Below are 10,108 nucleotides of genomic sequence, written 5' to 3' on the forward strand. Positions count from 1 at the left end.
TCTTGTGGATTTCCCCATCATTGTCTGTACCCCTTTGCTCGTAGTATTGTTCCTTCCTCTCTGCTACTGGTCTTCAGGTGCTCAGCCCAGTTCTTAGTTATGGATCTCTGCATCTGCTTTCATCAGTTACTGGATGAATGTTCTATAATGACTTTGAAGGTATTCATCAATCTGCTTATAGGGGAAGGTCAGTTATAACACTATTTCCATTATTTCTTTGGTTCTTAGTTGGAGTCATCCATGTTCAGTCCTGAGAATTTCTCTAGTTCCAGATTTCTAGCTAATCCCATTATGGCTCACTCTATCAAGATGTCTCTTTTCTTCATCTCCCTCTCTGTCCTTTCCAATTCTTCATGTTCCCCTCCCTGCTTCCATTCTCCCCCAAAATCTCCTTTTACCCCCCTCCTCCTTCCTCCACACTCCCACTTTACTCAGGAGATTTTGTATATTCTTTCTCCCAGGAGGATCCATGCATATTTCTTTTAGGTTCTTCCTTATTTCTTGGTTTCTCTAGAGTTGTGAGGTATGTCTTTACTCTATGTCTAACATCCACTTATGAATGAGTACAGACCATGCTTGTATTTCTCTGACTGGGTTACCTCTCTCAGGATGCTTCTGCTTATTTATTTATTTTTATCTATTTATTTATTTATTTATTTATTTATGGTTTTTTCTTCCAATCATTTGCCTGCAAATATCAAGATGTCATTTTCTTTTTTTTTAAACCACTGAGTAATATTCCATTGTGTAAATGTCCCATATTTTCTTTTCTATTCTTTGATTGAGAAGCATCCAGGCTATTTCCAGGTTCTGAATCTTACAAATAATGCTGCTACAAATATGGTTGGGCAAATGTCATTGTGGTATGAGTGTGAATCCTTTGGATTTATACACTAGAGTAGTATATCTGGGTCTTGAGGTAGATTGATTCCCAATTTTACAACATACCACATTGATTTTCAAAGTAGCTGTACAAGTTTACATTCTCACCAGCAATGAATTACTGTTATTCTTCCTCAACATCCTCTCCAGCATTAGCTATCATTACTGTTTTTTATTTTAGTCATTCTGATCTGGTGTAAGAAAGCACCCCAGAATTGTTTTGATTTGTATTTCCCTTATGGCAAAGGATGGCGAATAATTCCTTAAGTGTCTTTAAGCCATTTGAAAATTTCTCTTATTTGAATTTTCTGTTTAGATTTGTACCCCATTTTTTAATTTGGTTATTTGGTATTTTAATGTCTAGTTTTTTGAGTTCTTTGTGTATCTTGAATGTCAGACATCTGTTAGATCTGGGGGTAGGTATTTTCCCATTTTGTAGCCTGACATTTTGTTTTGCAGACTGTGTCCTTGACCTTACAGAAGCTTCTTAGTCTCAGGAGGTCCCATTTATTAGATATCAATCTCAATATCTGTGCTACTGGGATTATATTCAAGATGTAGTCTTCTGTGACAATGCATTCAAGGGTACTTCCCACTTTCTCTTCTATGATATTCATTGTTGCTGAATTCATGCTGAAGTCTTTAATACATTTGGACTTGAGTTTACCGCATGGAAATTGATATGGAACTCTTTGTGGTCTTCTATATGTCAACATGCAGTTGTGCCAACATCATTCATTGAATATGTTTTCTTTTTTCCATTGTAAAATTTAACTTCTTTGTCAATAATCAAGTCTCCATAGGTGTATGGATTGATATCAGTGTCTTCAATTTGATTTCATTTGTTCATCTGTTTGTTTTTGTGTCAATACCAAACTGCTTTCATTATTATAGATCTGTAGTGGAGCTTGAAGTCAGGTATGATGATGTCTCTGGAAGTTCCTCTTTTATACAGGATTTTTTTGGCTATCTTGTATTTTTGTATTTTCATATGAAGTTGAGTATAGTTCTTTCAATGTCTGGAGTCACAAGTTTCTTAAATTTACAAGCATAAGAGAATATTAATGTTGCCAACAAATTTAACAATATTTGTGGTATAAAAATAATAATACAATGGTAGTATAAAATATTAGCAAATCACTCACTATGTTCCAGATTCTATTCTGACCTGAAGTCAGACAAGCAAGGAATTGTTTTATATTCAGGCATACTATCTCCTAAATGAAGCAGAAAGTTCTATTCAAAGACTGCTCAGATACAAGTTTCTTCTGTATTTAAGTTATTTTTGTAAAGTGTTTTATTGCTATTTTAGAAAAATTGCTTATTTGACATCTGGGGATATCATGTATATTGAATTGTGCATGAAAAAATATACAATTTAGAATGTATAATATTGCCAATGTGAAATCTCATACTTTAACAATCCATAGTATATAAATAAAAGTTATGAAGCTCATATTTAATAATAAAAATATTCTGGAGTCTTCATTAAAATTACATTGGTTTTTTTTTTTTGGTAAAAAACAATGACATCTTGAATTTTGCATGCAAATGGTTGGAAATAGAAAACGCTTTGCTGAGTGAGATAACCCAGATCCAAAAAGATGAATATGATATGTACTCACTCATATGTGGATTCTAGCCATAAATAAAGGACATTAAGCCTATAATTTGTGATCCTAGAGAAGCTAAATAAGAACCCAAAGAAAATCATACAGTTATCCTCCTGGACATTGGAAGCAGACAAGATTGCCAGGCAAAAGTTGGGTGTGCGGGGCGGATGGTTTGTAAGGGGAGATGGGTAGAGAGAAGTGGCGGATTGGGGAGAGATTGGGGGAATGGGATGGGTGGGATGGAGTAAGGGTTGATATGGGAGCAGGGAAGTAAATATCTTAATTAAGGGAGCTATTTTAGGGTTTGCAAGAGACTTGACTCTAGAGGGGTTCCTAGGTCCAAGGAGATGTCCCCAGATAGTTTCTTGAGCAGCAGAGGGGAGGGTGCCTGAGCTGACCTTGTCCCATAGCCACACTGATGAATATCTTGCATATCACCATAGAACCTTCATCTGGCGATGGATGGAGATAGAGACAGAGACCAACATTGGAGCAATGGACTGAGCTCCCAAGGTCCAAATGAGGAGCAGAAGGAAGGAGAACATGGGCAAAGAAGTCAGGAACTCGACGGGTGCGTCCACCCACTGAGACAGTGTGACTGATCTAATGGGAGCTCACCAAGGTCAGCTGGACTGGGAGTGATGAAGCATGTGATCGAACCGGACTCTCTGAATGTGGCTGTCAATGAAATCTGACTTAGAAGCCAAGGACAATGGCACTGGATTTTGATTCTACTGTATGGACTGACTTTGTGGGAGCCTGGTTTGTTTAGATGCCCACCTTCATAGACTTGTATGGAAGAGGGGGGACCTTGGAATTCCCACAGGGCAGGGAACACTGACTGCTCTTAGGACTGGAAGGGGAAGGGGATGGGGGAAGAGGGAAAAGGGAGGTGGGGAGGAGGTGGAAATTTTTAATAAATAAATAAATAAATTACATTATGTTATAATATTTTTTATCAATTATAAATTAATATTTATTTTTCATGTTTTTATTTGTGAAATACTCTTATTGATCTACAGAATGTTTGCATATTTGTATTACAAAATATGTATTCTATATTTTCCTCATATAGAATCAGCCATTAAATATCTTCTAACTAATAAAAGCTGAGGGCCAAATGCATTTAGTGCAAAATTTTACCAAGTTTTCAAATAAGAGCTAATACATGTCTTCCTCAAAGTATTCTAAAAAATTCTAACAGGGGGAACATTGCCCATTTTATTTTCTGAGGGCACAGTTATTTTGATAACAAAAAGCACACAAATATTAAGGAAATAAAGAGTATTACAGATTAACATTCCTCATGAATTTTGATGTACAAACACTCAACAAAATATTGCAAGTAGAATCCAAGAGTATATCAAATAGATCATCCTGTTTTATCAAGTGGACTTAATCCCAAAGATGCATGGACAATTCAACATATGAAAAATTGTTAATGTGATCTATCATATAAAAAACTGAAAGGAAAAAAAAACATGATCATCTCAATAGATGCTGAAAAATTCTTTAACAAAATCTAACATGTCTTCAAGGTAAAAGACTTAATGAGATCAGTCATACAAGGAATATACAAAAGAATAATAAAGGTAATATGAATATATATATATATATATGTGTGTGTGTGCTTCATACTACCTTTATTATTCTCATATATATGAGAATATATTATTATATTCAGTAATTTACATATATTATTACTCATATATATATATGAGTGTGTGTGTATGTATGTATGTATAATTAAGCCTAATCCTAATGAAGACTTTACCATGACATAGATTTTTAGACATTATAAGATTTCTGATATTTAATTATATGAAAATATAGTATAATTAAAGTCCATGAAATATTAAATAGTATACTAGGATCTTTTGATTTCAAAATAATGAAATTCAATTTAATAGATAAAAATATTAATATATCAGGAACACATAATCAAATCAATATGATTATAAGCAGAAAACTTTACAAAATGTAATCTCAATTACCTACTAACTTTAGATCCAAAAGTAGAGTTATAAAATATATATTGGAAAATTATACATATATATAAATAATTGTATTAATTTGTTAAACCATACGAAGTGCTATATTTAAGCAAGCTCTATAGTAATATAGTTATTGAATAAAAACCTAGAAACAACATTGCAATTTTATATTGAAATTATGAATCTTATTCAAATTACTTCATCTTCCAAATGCATATCAAAATATTATAAGTTATATTTGTCATAGTAAAATCAACAAATATGCAATGATCATTGTTTTTTAAACTTTGTATGTTTTGATTTGTAGTTTTACTTATTTATAATTTAAGAATTCTCAATGTGTTCCCAGAAGAAAAAAATAAATCTATTACCTTTTACATTCTTAAATAAGAGTGTATGTGTATAACTATTTTTAAATATATAAACTGTTTAAAAACATAAATGTATACCACATTCTCAACCCTTCATCTTTTCTACTGGATGGGAATCACATTATGTATATTTTATTTACAATATTAAATTTGTCTTTGGCAAACAAGTAGAAACTCAATTTTCCTGAACTTAAAGAAACCCATACATATTTAGGGAGCTTAAGTGATACATGTGTTCCTTTATGATGGTATTGTTATCCCTTTGTTGGGCTTATTTCTTAATGAAGGTACACTGAGAACATGTTCAGTTCATTTTTAATGGTATATTAAAAAAGTAAGTTGTGAACAACTTTAGACATTATTCTAAGACCACAATAACTAAACCACAATAGCAAAATGATTATTGTTCCTTCATGTGTGAAAAATGAAATTGTGTAAAGCAAGAAAATAATGAATTGAAAATAACATAAGTAATTTGCATCTAATTATAAATGCTAATTTTAGGTACCAATACATTTTACTCAAACTCAACATCACTTTTTAATCTTGAAACTATTAACACTCAACAAATCTAAAAGTTAAAGTGATAGAATATTATAATATGGTTTGCATCAATACCTGGAAAGGGATGCTCGACTGACTAACAGGAAATGAAAAAAGAAAAGGATTTATTTCTCCCTTCTTTATGACTGCTGAACCACTGTAGAGAGTTATCTCACCAGTATATCACTACATCTAGATCTATCTATTCAGAGCACTTTTCCAGCCTCTGTCAATTGTACCCAAAACTGTAAAGACCCAATAAATACAAGTTTCTTTAAGTTTCTGTCCTCTGGTCATTATTCACAGCAAAGAGAGAACTGATTCATGGTGTGGGAGAATTGTCTGTATTCTGTCAATCATATTTTAATAAAATGCTGATTGGCCAGGCAGGCAGTATAGGCGGGAAAGCCAGACAGGAAGTAGGGGTGGAGCAAAGAGACTGGGAGTATTCTGGAAGTAGAAACTCTCTCAGCACTCCTGTGCAGATCACTGAAGAAGCAACATGTAAGTTGCCCCCGCTGGAAAAGGTACTGAGCCATTATGGCTAACATAGATGAGAATAATGGGTTAATATAAGTTATAAGAGTTAACAAGAAGCCTGACCTAATGAGCCAATCAGTTTCTAACCTTATGGAGTCCTGTGTGTAATTTCTCTTTGGGATTTGCCGGCTGTTGGGGTACCGGGCGGGACGGAAATCCCAACAAGCCGGCCCCTCATGTTACAGATTCACATGTCTTCACCATTACATTTTCTTCCCTGTTCCTTTATGGCTCTCCTGTTGTTACAGCAAGCATTTAGAATTATTTTATAATATCCAGTTGACTTACCATCTTTATATATTTTATAATTACTGAATAAATCTATGATTTTGTTTAAATCAACTGTATCAACTTCATCTGTAGTTAATGAGAAACAATTTCATACACAAGTAAGCATAAGCCTCAAATGGACTCTTAGTTCTCACAGGTGACAATCTGCATTATTTCATAATATCTTAGGTCTCATATTTCCCTATGATACTGCCTCATATGACATTTTATTTTCTTTTAAAAATTGACAATGGCATCAATGGTTTCATCAGTTGTTAAGAAAATAAATACAAAAGATGGAGAATAAAGATGTTAAATTTAAGTCCTTCAAAATTTAATTTCTTACTTTTGTCCCCAAACATTGTTGAACAACTCAAATCCACAACTCAACTGATGTAAACTTTCTAGTAAATGATTCAAGTCAATAAGATTGCACCATCTATGGCTCAAAAATTTAACATTTTTTATTTGTTTGTGTTTATATGTGTATTGGTGTTCTTCTTGCATGTATGTCTGTAGGCCATGTGAATACAGTGCCTGAGGAGGTAAGAAGAGGACAATAGATCTCCTAGCACTAGAGTTACAGAAACCTGAATTCTCTAGAAGAATTCTCTGCTATTAACTGTTGAATCGTATCTCCTGCCCCATCTCCTAATCTTTTATTTATTGCTGTGTATCAATAATTTAATTGAAATTCTGCCTATACTTTTTAAATGTACAATTCTTTATGTATTCCTCTGAAATGTTATAATGCATTGGTCATTGTCATTCTTAGATCGTTACAATTGCCTAAATAGCCTTTATATGCGGATGCTGTATAATTTAATGGAATCGAAAATATCAAGCAAGTAATGAACCACTACATCTAGAGGATATCCTAGATTAGAATCAGTTGAAAAGTAGTTAATGAAGGTCAGGATATGTACACACACACACACACACACACACACACACACACACATATATCTTTTTCCAGTACAGTATATGCTGTAGTGTGTTGGGAGCCACCTGGAGGCACAGGTGGTCCTGCAGTTTGGAGGTAGCCACGTGGGCCTGAGCACCCTTGCTTGCACATGCTCAGAACAGCAGAATGGCATTAACCAATCAGGACAGCGTTCAAGCCGCTCCACCGTTTAAAAGCAGCTGCCTCGGGGCCCAACGCTCTCTCTCTAAGCTTTCTCTCGTCCCTGCTCTATCTTCCCTTCCCCCAATTTTCCTCAAGGGAATGCTCCAAATAAAGATGTGACCAGAGAAGGAATTCTCGTTTTTGGTGGCGTTCATTCCTGCGGGACAGGATGGCCCCCCGTAACTGGTGCTCGAAACTCCGGGACGCTGAGGGACCCTGACAACTACACCGGGGGACCCTGAGAAGGAAGCGCCCAGCAACGCGCTGAAAGCCCGAGAAAAAAAGCTGAAATCAGACACCAGCACAGAGAGCCTTGAATTTCAGAACTCTGAACACGTGGAGCGGTGAGTGACGTCAGTGAATCCCCCAAAAAGGGGAGGGAAAAGAATTTCAAAGGATAGGCCTAAATAGAAAAGAAAATACAAAAAAAAATCAAAGTTAAGGTATCTGAAAGAAGGTACAGAAAGCAACGGGGAAGAAAAATCCCTTAAGTTCAGTGCAGGAGGAATGTGAACAGCAGCAAAAAAGGCGAGGTAACTAAGGCGGGACTATGAGGACGATGGGGTACGGGAGACCGCGGCTTCCGCTCCCTCTCCGTCCACCTGCGTACTCGCTGATAAGAGACTCGGGGCAACAGTCTCGTAGGGAGGCGAGTTTGATCGTGTTCTAAGACTGCCTTTCCTATTCTTAAAGAGCCACAGAGCTTTTGGAGGTGATTTTCGCCTAATTTTGTTAAGAGAGCTCAGTCTCTGGCTCTCACGTACAGAAAACTTAATTTTTGTTTGAGGAAGTAGCCAGCGGTGGTGGCGCATGCCTTTAATCCCAGCACTCGGGAGGCAGAGGCGGAAGCTGCATGGTGAGCAGCAGCGCCGCTAAAGACCTAAAGACGGAGAGGGGCCAAACTCTGAACTGTGTTTCCATAGCAACATGGGCGGGCGGAGGTGAGTTCCCAGAGAACGGGGCTCTGCGCGCGGGCGGACTGGGCAGGAGAAGCCCCCCCACGGGTGGGCGGATGCCCCCCTCGTCGGAGACTCACAGCATGGCGGTGCGAATTCGATGCCTGAGGTGAGGCAGGGCGCACAGGATAAACCGGCGAGCCCGCGCACGGCCCGGGGCGGAGCCATGCCTTTGGGCCATGCGGGGCGGAGCCATGCCTTTGGGCCATGCGGAGCGCGCCACAGTGGGCCGCGCCTCAGAGGCGGAGCTGTGGCAGCCGCCGCCGTCCGTCCGCTGCTGCTGCCGCCCTCAACCAAGGTCGCCAAGAATTTAGTCAGATAAAAACATTTGTCGCCAAAAATTCAGTCAGATAAAAACATTTATCCCCCAAACAACGTCCCTTCATCAGCAGGAAGTAGCCAGATCGATGATTGCCGACGTCCATTCTCCCTCAAAGAACTGGTCCTAATTATCATAATAAAGGCGCGTCAACCTGGTTATCATTACCTATTGCCCCTGGCAACGGGTGAAATAAACAATGCTACCTAGAGGTTTTTTCATTTGAATGCAGGGAGCTGGAGAGATGGCTCAGAGGTTAAGAGCACTGACTGCTCTTCCAAAGGTCATGAGTTCAATTCCCAGTGACAACCGTTTTGGTTGTTAGACAATAGAGGGGGATTACCAGTGACAGCTTCCCCCAGAGAAAGGATTTCTCTTGCATTCTTTACACTTAATTTTTAATTCAAAATTTTGCTGGTACAGGCAAACAAGATTTGCTTTTTGAAGCAGAGACCTACAGGTCTCTAAGTTCAAAACCAGCCTACTTCCAGTACTGATTGTGCTGAATTTTTACACTGAGAGTTTTTAATACTCTTAAATGTTAATTTGGGAGGAGAGTTTTGTTTATGTTTTTCTAGGAATGCTGACATACATCTGGATGCCAGCGAGACCAACCAGAGAGATAAAGAAGATGACCCAGTGGATGCTGAGTGTCCTGCTGTGGAAGATTCGTGCGGAGACAGCAGTGATGACCTTCTGGGCGGTGCCAAGAGCAGCTGTTTCACACCATCGACTTGAGCAGCACCCTGTGCAACCTCTTATCTCTTACTCTACTTTGCCTTTTCCTTCCTTAGGAATGGGTGGGAGCAGAGATATTCTTGGCATGCTGCGTCTAGGTGGAAGTGCTGTATGTCTTTGATTGGTGTGCTACCTGCTAGCCCAAGTGAGGTGGGGACCAGATTGGAAAATAGTTTTGCCTTATTGCTCTTAAAGACAATAATTAGGGGGAGATGTTGGGAGCCACCTGGAGGCACAGGTGGTCCTGCAGTTTGGAGGTAGCCACGTGGGCCTGAGCACCCTTGCTTGCACATGCTCAGAACAGCAGAATGGCATTAACCAATCAGGACAGCGTTCAAGCCGCTCCACCGTTTAAAAGCAGCTGCCTCGGGGCCCAACGCTCTCTCTCTAAGCTTTCTCTCGTCCCTGCTCTATCTTCCCTTCCCCCAATTTTCCTCAAGGGAATGCTCCAAATAAAGATGTGACCAGAGAAGGAATTCTCGTTTTTGGTGGCGTTCATTCCTGCGGGACAGGATGGCCCCCCACAGTAGTGCTTAGTAGCTCTCTGGTAAAGACTAATGTTTCTGAACATTTAAGTTTACACAGCACAAATTAGTAATTCATTCTGTCTTTTATGAACTCATTTTAAACTGATTCCCCTCTAGTTTCTCCTCTTGCTACACTTCGTACTTCTTGATGACTCTTTCTCCCAACTAAAACCGATAAAACAGTGCTCAGCCCTACAACTGTGCTCTTTACCATGATGCTTATCATTTA

At 38.2% G+C, this 10,108-nt stretch overlaps 1 long non-coding RNA gene across 1 annotated transcript; it reads left to right on the forward strand.

Moving 5' to 3' along the window:
• Positions 1–8,568: 8,568 nt before the first annotated feature.
• LOC148117358 (uncharacterized) lies at positions 8,569–9,828 on the forward strand. Its single transcript, XR_015736960.1, has 2 exons — positions 8,569–9,450; positions 9,503–9,828. It is a non-coding gene; the product is annotated as an uncharacterized LOC148117358 (long non-coding RNA).
• The last annotated feature ends 280 nt before the right edge of the window (positions 9,829–10,108 follow it).

The sequence above is a fragment of the Myodes glareolus genome, chromosome X (genome assembly GCF_982192425.1).
Source record: "Myodes glareolus chromosome X, mMyoGla1.1, whole genome shotgun sequence".
In the NCBI taxonomy this organism is placed as follows: Eukaryota; Metazoa; Chordata; class Mammalia; order Rodentia; family Cricetidae; genus Myodes; species Myodes glareolus.